Source organism: Chlorocebus sabaeus, chromosome 1 (genome assembly GCF_047675955.1).
Source record: "Chlorocebus sabaeus isolate Y175 chromosome 1, mChlSab1.0.hap1, whole genome shotgun sequence".
Taxonomy (NCBI): Eukaryota; Metazoa; Chordata; class Mammalia; order Primates; family Cercopithecidae; genus Chlorocebus; species Chlorocebus sabaeus.
In genome coordinates, this window is record NC_132904.1 from 44,890,400 (window position 1) to 44,905,581 (window position 15,182).

The window sequence follows — 15,182 nt, forward strand, 5'->3', positions numbered from 1 at the left end:
AGTAAGGCAAAAGTCACTCGATTAATAAAGCTCTAACTTGCTGTGCACGATTCTGAGGTCTCAGGGTGGCGCTGAGCTTGTAATTGTGGGTTTTGTTTGGGTTTGCCGTGGGTGAGGGTCTGAGGGAGTGGAATTTCCTCAGAGAAATTCGGGTACCACGTCTAGAAACCGTAGGTGACTGAAACGCCCACTTTCATGAGATTTAACAACAGGAAGCCACATTGCGGTAAGGCGCTTTGGTAAATCACCGTGCAGAATTGGCTCTTGATCTGAACTTTCCTGCCTCTGAGCACCTCATCGGTTTTCATTTCCAGCACACACAGAACCAGTTTTGCCCCCATTCACTTTCTGCATAAGCACTGGGGAATGTTGACACAAGTGTTTCTCATGCTACAGTAAAGACCTGTGACATTTAATTGAAATTAAACACATAATATTGCTTTCGAGGCAAAGAGAAGTATCTGCCTCTGCCCCTGCCACAGCCTCCATGGTCCTTGCACAAGCATTCTCCAACTGTTTTTTTAAGTTCCTACGTAACTCACTCCTCTGTGCCTTACCCTTCCAAATGGTAATTTCAGGTCCCTTCACAGCTCCTTCAAATGGCACTGGGAGTATCTAGGGCTTCCGGCGTTCAGAAGGTGCATGCTCTTCCTTTTTGGTCTTGCCTTCCATATATTCAGATATTCCGAGTGTGGGGTCTAGCTATAGTAAACCACCATCCTATAGGGTGCTTGGGAGCCCGGGCTGTGAATCAGCCTGGCTGAATGCTTGCTTCCACCAGTTACTGTCTATGTGGCCTGGCCAAGTAACTTTACCTCTCAGAGCTTCGTCCCCTTGATTGTAAAAGTGGGACGAGAAACAGTCTCTACTGCAAAGAACCAATGGAAAGAGTAAGTGAGAAAAGCACATAAAGAGCTCAACACAGTGCCTAGCACATAATAAAGTCTCCAAAGCAGTTAGCGATTATGAATTACAGTGCCACCACGGCAGGACTGGCAGCAAGTCATGGGTTAGCAGGCGCTATTGAGTCCTCTGTGGCCTTCCCCCTTCTCTATAGAGCCAACACCACATTTATTTTGTCCCATGTTTCTGACAACATGAGTTGACTTCACCCTTTAAACTTCACTGCTCAAGTATGTGAGATTTCTAATTTTGAAACAGATGACTGGATGATTACAAGCACAAAGCTCTGGGAAAGGGAGACAAGGCTTCAGTGATGCAGTGGAGATAACCACAGACCCTGTCTCCCACTGTTCCCAAGATCAAGAAGTGAATGTGGGCTTGATTTATAGGTAGAAGGCTCTGGAGACAAACTTGGGGCCTCTCCTTAGGCTCGGAATCTTATTTCACTTCTGGGTCTCAAAAACCATCATCTCTCTGGAGGTGTCCATGCCAGTGTGTCTGTCTCACTCTGCAGTTATTTCAGGATTCAGAGGAAAGGTCAAAACCTCCATTTCTCAGGGAGATTTCTTACCAGGACCCGGGGGACGCAGGAAGGGATGCAATGCTTCTTCCAAGGCAGGCATAGAGTCTTGATTTGTGGTGATACCCCAAGTAGGGTGCATTAGCTTTGAGCCCTTGCAGATGTTTATTCAAGCTGATGTGTTGCTCTCTTTGACCCTGGGCCACAGGTGAGCTGCCTCCTCCCTCAGATGACTCATTCCCACTGATCATATGGCAAGACCTGCTTACAGGCTAGGATGGCTGATTTTATGTGTCAACTTCACTGGGGCACAATACCCAGATATTTGGTCAAACACTAGAGTCCAGATATTGCTGCAAAGAAATATTTTAGATGAGACTGACAGCTAAATCAGTAGACTTTGAGTAAAGCAGATCATCCTCCATAATGTAGGTGGGTCTCATCCAATCAGTTGAAGGCTTTGAAAGACTGATGTCCTCTGAGCAAGAGGGGATTCTACGTCCAGACTGCCTTTAGATTTGGATTGCAACCCTGACTCTTCTCTGGGTCTCTCAGCCAGTAGGCAGGCCAATAGGCTGAGAGACTCAGGGAGGAGTTGATGTCGCAGCTCAAGTCTAAAGGCAGTCTAAAGGTAGAATCCCCTTTTGGCCTGCAACAAGGGCACCTGAAGATTTTGGACTTGCTCAATGACATGACCAATTCCTCTACACACGCATACACCCATACCCACACAAACCTACACATACCCTACTGTTTCGTTTACCTGGAGAACCTTGACTAATTCACAGACCAATTCTGACCCAGCCAGGATCTATTTGGTCATTGTGCTCAAGAATAAGATGTTGTGCCTGACATCATCTTAGTACATGTCCTAAATAAAATAAAAGACTAAAAAGGCAAATAGATGTAATAACTCCAATAGGGCTAAAGGAGCCACCAGGCTATCCGTGCCAAACACTTTACAAACACCATCTCCTCTACTCCTCCTCACACACCTGAGAGGTGTACCACAGTTTAACACATGGGGAACAGAGGCTCAGGAAAGGAAGTAATTTCCCTATGGTCACAGCTGCCAATCAAGAAATATGAAGTTGGGTCTTCTGCCTCCAACTCTAAAGTTTCTTTCATTGTACATTTCTTCCAGAACAGCATGATGAGAGGTTCATGAGGTCCCAACAAAACTTAAGCTTCTTATCTTGATGTAAGCACAGGCACACATGGCCTTCTGTTTTGAGTCTTTCAACATGGGCTGACTGTCTCAGGGCCAAAATACTCCCAACCTCGTCCAAATGTTTCTTTTCATATTCACCTCAACTCGAACTTGGTATTCTCCAACCTTCCCATCATAAATCTGTTGAGCCACTCTGTAGCTGCCGGCCCTTGAAAAATACTGGGAAGGGTATTTTCAACTTGAGTGATCTACATGCTTAAGATAAAAATAAATACAGGCCAGGCACAGTGACTCACACCTATAATCTCAGCACTTTGGGAGGTCAAGGTGGGAGGACTGCTTGAGCCCAGGAGTTCAAGACCAGCCTGGGCAACATAGTGATATCCCATCAGTATATAAAAAGAAGAAAAATACTAAAATTAAAAAAAAAAAGAAAAGAAATATGGACTGGGTTTTCTAGATGAGAACTATGCAAAGGCTTAGCAGGAAAAACAGGGGTGCTCAGGGACTGTCTGTGAGCCCCCAGGTGTCTGTCTTCCAGGTCCATTTGCATAGTACTGAGTAGAGAGAGAAGATGCCTGCAGACCACGACTCTCCAGCAGAGAGGGTGGCCTGGGCTGGGCGCGGTGGCTTACACCTGTAATCCCAGCACTTTGGGAGGCCCAAGGCAGGTGGATCACTTGAGGTCAGGAGTTTGAGAACAGTCTGGCCAACACGGTGAAACCCCATCGACTAAAAATACAAAAATTAGCTGGGCATGGTGGCATGTGCCTCTAATCCCAGCTGCTCGGGAGGCTGAGGCCGGAGAATCACTTGAATGCAGGAGGTGGAGGCTGCAGTGAGCTGAGATTGTGCTATTGCACTCCAGCCTGGACAACAGAGCAAGATTTTGTCTCAAAATTAATAATTAATTAATTAAATTTTAAAAAAGGGTGGCACTAGAGGATGCAGAACAGCAGCAACTACAGCAAAGCAACAAAAGCACCAAAGTCACACTGGGATTCCGGGATATAAAGGGAAAGTGTCAATAAAATGGTGGGCCATCTTTTTCAACTCTTCCATGGGCTTAAGACAATTAAGTAACAATTACCCTCTAGGGTCTTCATTTTCTTTATTAATAAAAACAATATAGAGCCAGAGTGTGGTAGTTAGATAAGATACCTAGCACACAGAAGGGATGTCATACATGTCAGCTCCCATAAGCCACCCGGAGCTCCAGAGTAGGATGGAATATGTTTTTCCTGCACATGTAAGCACACTTCACTAAGAGTGAGCTCATAGGCCCCCTGGTAAGAACCTTGAATGATCAAAAGTTGGCACAGAAAGTAGAGTATCAAATGGTCCAGCTTTGAGAACAAATCACTGACTCCTCCTCTTGTCCATCAAGCCCCAGGGCACAGTCAGGGGCCTGGAACTGACTAGACACTTATTAAATACTTGCCAACTTGATTCAACTAACATGCAGAGTCTCGGTCGTGATGATTAATGGACTTAAGGTGGAATTTCCCTTAGTTAAACACCTGGGCCAGTCTGAGTAACGCCCAAATGCTGACTGTGTTTTGTTGATGCTGCTTACCAGTGAAGAGCCCCAGAAGGGCAGAAGGTCTGTTCCAACAAGACAGCAGACGGTCCAGATGGTGAGGGGGGAGAAGGAGCGCCTTGCTAAGCATGATTAGTCACAGTGGGCTTCTCTTCACCCAGCCCGGTAGCTGTCGGCTGGAGGGTATCGTGTTCATGCTGCCCACGTGAACATCAGTTATGGTCTTATGTCTAAGGAGAGGTCTCACTAGCTTCTTACCCACTGTGGTTTGGGGAGGAGTCATGGGGGGAAGAGTATGAAATATGTTGAGGGCTTTTATCCTGCACCACACACTGAATTTGGTTATATCAGATCGAATCTAGGAAACATCCTCATTATGAGGACAGTTTGGAAGGGTCTGCCATGCCGCAGGCACTGGGCTAGCACTTTGCCTGTGTCACCTCATTCAACTGTCACAACTCCAGGTATTATTATTCTCATTGGCAGCTGAGCACAGTGGGCTTCCCAGAAGGAGAAAGTGAGAACATACAAGGTCCCCACAGGACCTGCTCTAGTTTCAGATCCACTTTGGAACCCCCACATTTTGCCTCTTCATAGTAACATTCACCACCATCTGCCTTGGGTTAGAATGAACTATTGACATGCAAGGTGGTCTTCCCCACTGGGCCCTGAGCTCCTCTGGGGGCAAGAGTTGGCAGGCTGTGGGACTGGGTTTTCCTAAGGCTCCTGAAATCATATCCTGCACTCTCCTTAAACATTGGTCTGGGGGTTACCTGGAACACCTGAGACAATCTGGGGGCACAGGATGGTGCTAACATGCAAGAGGGAAGGCTAGGAAATGACAAAGGGTCTGAGGATAGACACCAACTATTTCCCAGCAGTTACAACACAGGCTGGAGCTTGGAAGCCCTCCTTACCTTCTCTGTCTCCTTTGTGTCCCCTGTCTAACTGGCCCCCACGTCAGGCTGAGTTGAATGTAAAAAGTGTCTTTAAGCTCATTGTGCATCTGTTTCCCTGGCCCTGGCCTTACCCAGCCCTGTGCCTCTGCTGCATGGTCTCTGGAATAGCTTCTAACCTGAGCCCACTGCCCCCCGACCTCCATCTTGAATCCGCAACCCACCCAGGCACCAACCTCATAATAACACGACAACGCCTGTATGTCCTCATGCCACTGGTCTGCCTGGGCCCTTGTTTATCCTGCGAGGCCCAGCTCACATGTCCTCAAGGTGCTACCACTGCTGCTGGTAGTGACAGTGGTGGACAATATGGCAGTGAACCCTGCTGAGTGCTTCCAGCATGCAGGCCAGGCACTGGGCTGACAGTGCACACCATGATCTCACTGGAACCTCACATCAAACCTATGAGATGCGCACAGTGGAATTAAATAGGCTGCTCAAGGACACACAGCTAACCAAGTGGTAGAACCAGCCTGGACTGCAGGTCAAACTCCACAGCCCACACTTCCCACCGACCCTCACCTCATGGTACGGGTGTTGGTGTCCCAACACGAGCCATCGCTTCCTCACTGGCCTCCTTCGCTCACCACTCTTATGCTGACCTACACAGTGCCCTGTTGCATGATCTTCCCTTCACAGCATTAGGATCTTGGCAACCTGGTCTTATTCATTTCCCTTGGCCTCAGTACTTTTAGCATAGTCTCTAGCATATAACAAACTCAATACACACTTTTTACAGGGGATTTTACTGCTTTTTGCCTGGAGCCTTCCCAGAAGGTAGGCCAAAGGAAAGGTTTCCAGTGTCCAAGGCCAGAAGAGCCTGTGCTTTGGAAAGCTACGGGAGGAGCAGGACATCTGTAAAGGTGGGTGGCAGGCGGGGAGCAGCCCCTTTGGAGGCCTCTCAAGAAGGGCCTGAGACTTCCTTCTCCCAAAGCACCCACTTTTGTTCCCTTCTTCTTCTTCTTTCCCACAGGATGCAGGGGTGGGAGGGAGGCAGGAAGGGATTCAAGCCTCAAAGCTAGATAGGAAATTCCCAGGAAATCGAGGCCCAACCCTAGTTTCCTGAGAAGACAAGACACCCATTTATTTATTTTTTCTCTCTCTTCCCCATAAATTACTAAGCCAGCATTTGCCATTAGACATCTGTGGCGGTGTGGGCTGCCCACGTCAAAGCTGGACCACACTTCATTTCTCCATGGGGCTGTTCCCCAGTAAATCTCTTTTTAATCCAGGTCTCAGCCTGCTAAGTCTGTCGTCACCAGCAGTGGACAGAGTGCGCATGGGAGTGCTGGAGAATTTCTCCTCCTCCAGCGGGCTGGAAGCTCAGTTATTCTTTCTCCTCTGATGAGACTGCCTACCCAGATGCCAATAAGGGCTAGTAGATTTCCTGTACTCAGTACATCAAATGGGTCCACCGTGGAGGGAGAAGAGGTGTTCAGTTGATGCTATCCCAGCCATCAGGGATGACTGATCTTGGTAGCCAGAGCCATTCATACGCCAAACCAGCCAGGTCAGACGACATCACAACCACGCAGGGAAAGCTGTCATTTGTTCTGCAGCACTTGGGGAAATTAATCTTGCCCTCTGCATGACTCTGTGCTTGTTTACTCTACCTAGAGAGCTGCTCAGGAAAACAGGGACCATTGTATTTGCCTGGGATATTTAACACCAAGGAAAATATCAGACAGGGAAAAGTATTTATGATTTCTATGAATTCATACACTATTAAGAGCTGTCAGAAAAAGACACCGGGGGAAGCAGAGAGGCACGGAAAGACCCCTAGACTGGATCCAACCCAACCCCATCACCAACCTATTGGGCTGCTCTGGGCCTGTACCTTCACCTGGGAGCCTCGTTGCATCTTTTAAGTTTGTCTGTTTTAAGAGGAGGGCAGTGCATTAGCGGCAAGTGACTTGCGGTGACATAATGAGAAATGTATATTTGGTCTCTGCTCCTCGTGTCTGGCACAGAGCTCCTAAGTCTTTGGAATTTCTTGATAGGGGTAAGAGGAGCATCTTTTGTTATTCATAGCAAACCCCTTTCAAACATACCTGGGCTTCTGCTACTGTGGTGACTCTTGGAGGATAGGAGCTGGTTGCGAGACAAACCAACCATGTGATTAGAGCATCGGAACTTTCATTCCTTCCTTCTGACCTCCAAGACAGTAAGGAAGGGCTGGAGATGGACTTAATTGCTAATGGCCAATGATTTAACTAGTCATGGCTATATAATAGAGTCTCCAAAAAACATTCAACTATGGGACTCAGTGAGCTTCCAGGTTGGTGGACACACAGCGGTGCTGGGATGATGGCACTCATGGAGAGGGCATGGAAGCTCCGCACCACCCCCACACCTTGCACTATGCACCTCTTCATCTGGCTGTTCATTTGTATCCTTACCATATGCTTTAAAACACACCAGCCACAGTAAATAAAAGTGTTCCCCTGGGTTCTGTGAGCCATTCTAGCACATTACTGAATGTGAGGGAGGTCATGGGAACTCCTGATTTTCAGCCAAGTTGGACAGAAGCATGGGTAACCTTGGGACCTAGGACTTGTGATTGGCATCTGGAGAGAGACAGAGAGACAGAGAGAGAGAGAAAGAGAGAGAGTGTGTGTTTGTGTGTGCAGGGCGGTGGGGGGAGCGTGGCAGTCTTGTGGAACTGAGCCCTTAACCTGTGGGGCCTAGGCTAACTCCAGGTAGATGGTGTCCAAATTGAACTGAATTATAGGACAGTCAGCTGGGGTAGGAGAATTGGTTGTGTGGGGAAAGCAACCCACACATTTCGTGTCTGAGTGTTGTGAAGAGAGAGTTTCCATTCATTGGCGCCAAGCCCTATAGATGGGTCTGTCCACACAGCTGAGTCTTTACCTTTCCTTGACAGCTCAATCTTCCTAATCCCACTGAGACCAGCCCACTGGCTGGCTGGCAACCTGAACTTCCCAAGCCTTCCAAGAACACCAAAAGCCAAGATCATTTCAGTGGGATCAGCCTAGAGAAACAAGAACCTATCCTTTCCAAATCTCAAGATGCCTGCCACACCCTGCTGGAACCTGCCATGAATCAGTGCCTTTCAGGACAGCCTCTCCTAAATTCATTTATCTTGGCTCCAGGGTGCATTAGGCTGTAAGGAGTACTCTGGCTTTCTCTCCTATCAGTCTGCCAGAAACAACAGCCTATCAAGGTCACTCCAGGTCTGGTCTGGAGAGATTCACCAGATAAGAAAGAGCCTTTCATGCTATTAGTCTACCCTCTTTGACTCAGGGTGCTGCCTGCTATGTTCTATGCTGACTTGGTGAGAAACACCTCACACATTTGTCCCATAATGTTCAGTGAAGGAAGGAAGAGATGAACAGGGGCATGTCTATCTTCCATCAGTCCACATGGCAAGTGTTCCTAGTTCTGTTTCTCTTGTACTGATAATGTCAAGCTCACAGGGTTAGAGGCAGTCCAAAATGACAGGGCCCAGAAGACGAAAGACATGTGGCTAAGTCCTCAAACTCAGTGGGGCTACAATCGTAGGCACAAATTCATTTAGAGAAATATGGTTGACCTTGCCATTCTTAAAGTTAGTTGTAGTATTCACTTGATTTTTTTTTTTTTTTTGAGACAAGGTCTTTCTCTGTCACCCAGGTTGGAGTGCAATGGTGTAATGACACCTCGCTGCACCCTCAACCTCCTGGACTCAAGTGACCCTTCCACCTCAGCTGGGACCACAGGAACATGCCACCACGAACAGCTTTTAAATTTTTTGTAGCAATAGGTCTCACTATGTTGCATAGGCTGGTCTTGAACTCCTAGGCTCAAATGATCCTTCCATCTCAGCCTCCCAAAGTGCTGGGATTGCAGATGTGAGCCACTGTGCCCAGTCAACAAATATTTATTGACTACTTACTATAGAACAGGCAGGCACTGTGCCAGCCAATGAAGATACAGGAGCACTCAAGACAGATTTGACCTTAACCTTTAGAACTTACAACAGGTTTGGGTTTTGTCTTTCCTATCTCATATATATATATATAAATATATATATGCACACATACGCACACACATACATATACACATATACACACGTATACACACACACATACATACAAACACTAATAAACCAGTTCTGATGTAGTGCTACCAGTGCTAATGCAGATACAGCAAGTATCAAGGAAGCATACAGAAAAGTCACTACCTCTGCTTGGATGGAATCAGAGAGATGACTGACAGGCAATAAAGGAAAAGATAGGCTGGGCACAGTGGCTCACACCTGTAATCCCAGCACTTTCAGAGGCTGAGGTGGGCGGATCATGAGGTCAGGAGATCAAGACCATCCTGACTAACACGGTGAAACCCCGTCTCTACTAAAAATACAAAAAATTAGCTGGGCGTGGTGGCGGGCGCCTGTAGTCCCAGCTACTCGGGAGGCTGAGGCAGGAGAATGGCGTAAACCCAGGAGGCAGAGCTTGCAGCCAGCTGAGATCATGCCACTATACTCCAGCCTGGGCAACAGAGCGAGACTCCATCTCCAAAAACAAAAAAAAAAAAAAAAAAAGGAAAAGATACAGGGCATTATACATGCTAATGATGCATGAGAGCATGAAGCACCCTCTTATGAACAAATAATACAAACAAAAATAAAGCATAACAACTATCCATATAGCATTTACATTGTATTAGATATTATAGGTAATCTAGAGATGATTTAAAGTATATAGGAGGATATACATAGGTTATATGCAAATACTATGCAATTTTACATGAAAAACTTGAACATCCACAGATTTTGCTATTTTCTGGGGGTCCTGAAACCAATCCCTCATGGACACTGAGGGATGACTTTAATTAATTCAGCATGAATGAGTTCCTCAATTTCTGAAGAACGGAGTCTCCCAGCAGGCATCTGTGCCCATATTTGTCGACGGAGTAATTCCTACCACCAAAGAGGGAAAACAGCAGCCCCTAAAAAGCCACTGTGGAAGATGAAATGCTTACACCCTGGTTTCTCTCCACACTAAGCTATTGATCAGCCTCATTCTCAAAAGCCAACATCCTTAGCCCTAAATATCACCAGCCAGGAAGGAGCTTTAAACCAACACAATGACTCACAGTGAAAAGCAATTGAAACCGCAGCATCACATCCTCTATCAGCCACTAGTTGGACACCACAGGCTAAGTTGGCTTTCTCCAAGTGTTCTGTAAATAGAACCATTGAGCTTCATAGCGTGTGGTAGCAAGTTATATAAGCATAAGGTCCTGTCAGGGTAGGCATCAAGAACGAACAGACCATTCTCAAAATATTAAATACCTGCTATGTCCCAGTCTCTGGGTTTAGAAAAATAATGAGTGCTGTCTGCCTGCTAGGAATTCCAAATTTAGTGGAGAAAGACACACACATACGCGCGCGCGCACACACACGCACGCACACCATTTCTTACGCATCTCAGATTCTTGCCTGTTCTTTTCAAGCTCTGTCTCTAATATTCAAATGTTAAGAACTTGTTCCAGTTCACTTGGCAGAGTCAGGATTAAATCTCAATTCTGCTTGCCTTTTAAGATCATACTCTTTCCTCAATACCATTCAGTGCCTCTCAAACATTTCCCATGCAAAGTGAAACGCTTATACATAAGGGTAGGTGTGAACCAAGACCATCAGAAACATGTGAAACAGAGCTAACTCTGACTGGGGGAGTCCCAGAGGACATCATGGGGGAGACGTTTTCTTCAGGATTAGTCAGATGGGCATGAGGGGAAAGGAATTCCAGGAAGAAAGCAGCATGTCCCAAGAGGGAGGGCTTTGCAAATGCAGGAACCAGAGACAGGGCTTTGCAAATGCAGGAACCAGCCTTTGGTGGTGGCAGGTGGCCTAGAGCAGTGGGAAGTCTGGAGTGTGTGAAGGGAAATGTGGTCGGGGGTAAGTCAGCGAAGGTAGGTGAGGCAAAGGCCATGAAGGGCCTCCACAGTTAGTTAAGGCATTCAGATCTGTTCCCACAGGCAATGGGAAGTCATCAAAGGTTCTGAGAGGGAGAAACTTCTGATGTTATATTTAAAGGGTCAATTTTTGTCCATAAAGGGATATATATTCATACTTTGGAACATTGTACAACTCAGTGCCTCCTTTGAAAAGAAAAAAAAAATCATTTCAAACATATGGACATGGAGTTTGCCCCTTTAATTTTATTCTGTACCATATGGCACTTTGAATTTTAGAATATGAGTAGAAGATTGACTTCACAGATCAAAACCTAGTAAGAGAAATCTCATCTGTTATTTTAATTTCCTCCCCGCTATAGCCAATGCCCAATTTATCAATCCAATAAAAGGATCGAGTGAGATCAAATAACAACCTGTAAAGTACTTAGACATGCCTGGTATATACCAGGCACAATATAAGGATTTGAGACACACACACACACACACACACACACACACACACACACACACACAAAGTGTAAAAGGCATTTGCTCTTAATTTCTTAGCTAAACTACATGGTAATATGGTAATAAAGTAATTTCAGCCCTACCATAGGGAGAACTGAAGGATATACACACATGCACATGCACACACCAATACAGAAAAATGAATAGGGGCATCAAAAAATAGCTGTTATGCCAAGCAAAGGTACAGCGTCACTTTAAAAACAGAGTTCTTAGGTTTTTAGAAACCAGAATTTACTTCCATATCAGATTTTCTAAATAAACTTGTCATAAACTTTTACAAGAACTTTCCTCAAAGAGCCTCTGTATGGATTGCTATATTACTCATACATCAAGGCTATGTTTCTACTAAGCCAAATAAACATCTGGACAAAAGCTTTAATCATTTCATTGTTTCCAAGCGCCTGGATGTTTGAGGGCGATAAGGCATCTAGACCCTGACTGGGATTTTGGTCTTTATCAGATACAACTGCAAAGAGAATACCAGCTGAAGGTTTAAAAACCATATTAATTGTAGTGCTTCAAAGCTCAGGGAAGTTAAATGACATGCCTAACGTCATAGAGCTGGCAAGAGGTTGGGCAGGGTTTAAGCCCTGGTCTGTCCAATAAGATATCTCAGCCTATTTCCCTTTCACTACATCAGTTGCCTCAACAGTGCCTTATTCAGCAGATTCTGAAGCACAGAATAACCAGCCTTTCAATATTTATAATCTTGCCAGTTTATAGAAAGAAAATGATATGAGTAAAAAAGACATTAACTGTCTTGCCCTGAACTCTGCATGTAAACACGAACTGGTAACTTAGCCTCACAGCAGAAATTCACATGCATTTCCACAGAGTGGAGACATGCTTAACAAGTGTTTTAGAATGCTACAACTAGAAGGAGCATTAGGTACCATCTGGGCTACCTCTCCTCATGCTGAGGGTACATTTCTACATTAAAAGGAACAGGAAGAGAAACCAGACCAAAGTTCTCCAGTTTCAGTAATAAGGTGCTTTGCTTACATTTCTGAACTTTTTATCTACACTTGCTCTAAGTGCTATCACACATGCTAAAACGTAAGCTTGGCAAAGCTGGAACTGAAATGTAAACATTGGTGATTTTAAGCAAAGGTAAAGGCTCTGGTTTGGATGGTTAAAGAAACGAGGAGTTTCTCACTCAGCTAGCACTAAGCTTCAGGTTAGAGTGTTTCAATGTCTCCACCTTGTGGACATAATCAACACTACAGCAAAATAAATTCACTGGCCATCTTTTTATAATTAAGACAGGTTTGACAATAAACTCAACTCTTTATTACAGGATACAAAAACTGCAAAACAAGCCAGAATTTTTTTGGTAGTATATGAAAATAGGAATTGATAATAATAAATCTGAGTCCATGCTAGATACCAAAAGTCTTCTAAACAATAATACAAAGATTACATTATGCGCAATTCAGTTGTAGTTAATAGGTGTATGCTATTGTTTTTCATGTTTGTAGAAAACTAGAAAAAAAAATGATGCTCTAAGTTGACCAGGTCATTTAATTTCTCAGTCCGTTAATTGTGCCAGCTATTCCAGGTAGCAGAAATTTGTTGTACTGTAAGGTGTTGGGGCTCAGAAAACACTACAAAATAAAGGCTTCAGAAGAGAAAGTTTTTCTCTGACCTTTTCCTGCCCTCTGGTCTCTCAATCCTATTTCCCCTGAGGCCAGCCATAGAAACTAGAATCCCTCTGCCCCCAGGTGGGCCATAGAAATCAGAACCCTTTTGCCCCAAAGCCAGCCATAAAACCTCCAAACATTACTCTAATTTCCCCTCTTTCTTTCTGTGTGAATCCTGGGCATAAGGAAATTATCTGAGCCACCTTGTTTGATTGTAGAAACCTCCATTACAGAGAGGGCTCTGCCCCACACCCAGAAGGCAGGAATGCTGCTCAGAAGGGCCAAGAAGAATCTAGACAGACAGACCTTCCCGGGATTCCCCACTTCATCTACTAGCATTAGATCATACCCTTTTTGCCCAATCATATTTCTACACAGCTGTCCATACTTTGTAGAATCTAAGCATAAAATTGGACCATTTCCCCTATATCTTTGGGTATTTACTCTGAAGGCTTCTGTGTATATATGTTAAGTAAATTTGTATGTCCTTTCTCTAACGAATCTGCCTTTTGTGAGTTGATTTTCCAGTGAACTTTCAGAGGGTGAAGGTGAAATTTTCCTTTTCCTCTGCAAAAGGTTTGGTGGATCCTATTTTCAAAGATTTCCCTACCCAAGATAGTTCTAAAAGTGACAGGTTGAAAACCAAAGCACCTCTATGCCTCAGCTTTTAATGAAATAAAAGAACATTTCTAGTCACAGAGGTAGAACGGAGGAAAATTAATTTTGAAATAAACTCTAGTAGTTGTAATATTTCAATACAGCAATAAAATGTTGGCAAGATGATACACTATTATGCTCTGTCTCTAATAGCTGCAAGCCCTTGGGCAAGTTATTTAACCTTCCTGGACTTCACTTTTCTCATCTCTAAAATGGGGATTGTGATATCATCTACCTCAAAGGATTGCTGTGGAGATAGAACAAGAGAGTATAAAAGTATAGCATCTAGCACTGTATTTGGCATATAGGAGAGTTAGCTATTATTTAAATTATAAAAATACTGACTCACCCATCGGGTTCTTGATCATTACTTTCATGGAAATGAGTGGCACAATTAGTATTTCTGCTTTTTCTTATCTGTAACTTTAACAGCTAGAACATTCGAGGTGGAAGACATCTTGGAGAACTTCTGGGCAAGTCATGTTAACAGACGAAGGAAGAAGTCTCAGGCAAGTGAAATAACTCACTGCACCTTAAGTCTGCAGGGTGATCTGAGAGGGGAGCATGAACAAGTTGCGGGCCAGGCCTCGTGCTATACAGTCATGGCAGGCTCCACCTGAAAGTTTCCTTAGACATCATCTCATCACCCGCTTTACTTCATATGTGAGCACACAGAGAAACAGGGAGGCTGGCTTTGTTCATTCACTGATTCACATGTTCATTGACTTAGCAATATTTATGAGCTCCTATTATACACAACACACTGGGGGTTCTGCGGTGAACGAACAAGACAAGTCCTTGCTTTGTGGTGCTTATTGCTGCAAGTAGGAGAGGGCTGGGAGGCAATAAAGGATATACACATAATCAGGCTAATTTCAAATAGTGATAAGCTTCCAAAGGAGCCTGCCACAGAGTGATGGAGATGTCTAGGGCATACACACACCTACTTCAAATTGCACAGTCAAGGAGGGCCCCTCCAAGGAGGTGTCAGCTGAGCAGCAAGAAGGACCTACCACACAAAGATCTGGGAAGCAGAATCCAGGCTGAGAAACAGCGTGCAAGGCTGTGAGGTGGAAAAGAGTTTGACAAGATTGAGGACTGAGAGGGACAGCTGCAGCAGGGAAACAGGTAGGAGAGAGGAAGATGAGATCTAAAAGGTAGGTACAGGCCAAATCTCATAGGCCTAGGGAGGTCGTGTAACCTGCAAGGATTCCATCCTTAGTGCAAGGTTTGGTTTAAGGGACTAACGCGACATGGCTTGTTTTCAGGTGTCACTCTGCTGTTTGTGAGTTACTGGCCAAGCCTGGACTACCCAGGCCTTCAGACTCACAGCCCAGCAGCTTCTCCCTCCATGCCACACAGCCTT

At 45.0% G+C, this 15,182-nt stretch overlaps 1 protein-coding gene across 7 annotated transcripts in view; it reads right to left on the minus strand.

The window, feature by feature from the left end:
- NAV2 (neuron navigator 2) overlaps window positions 1-15,182 on the minus strand; it is a 768,177-nt gene that overhangs the window by 166,690 nt on the left and 586,305 nt on the right. The gene's annotated exons all lie outside the window — the stretch shown is intronic.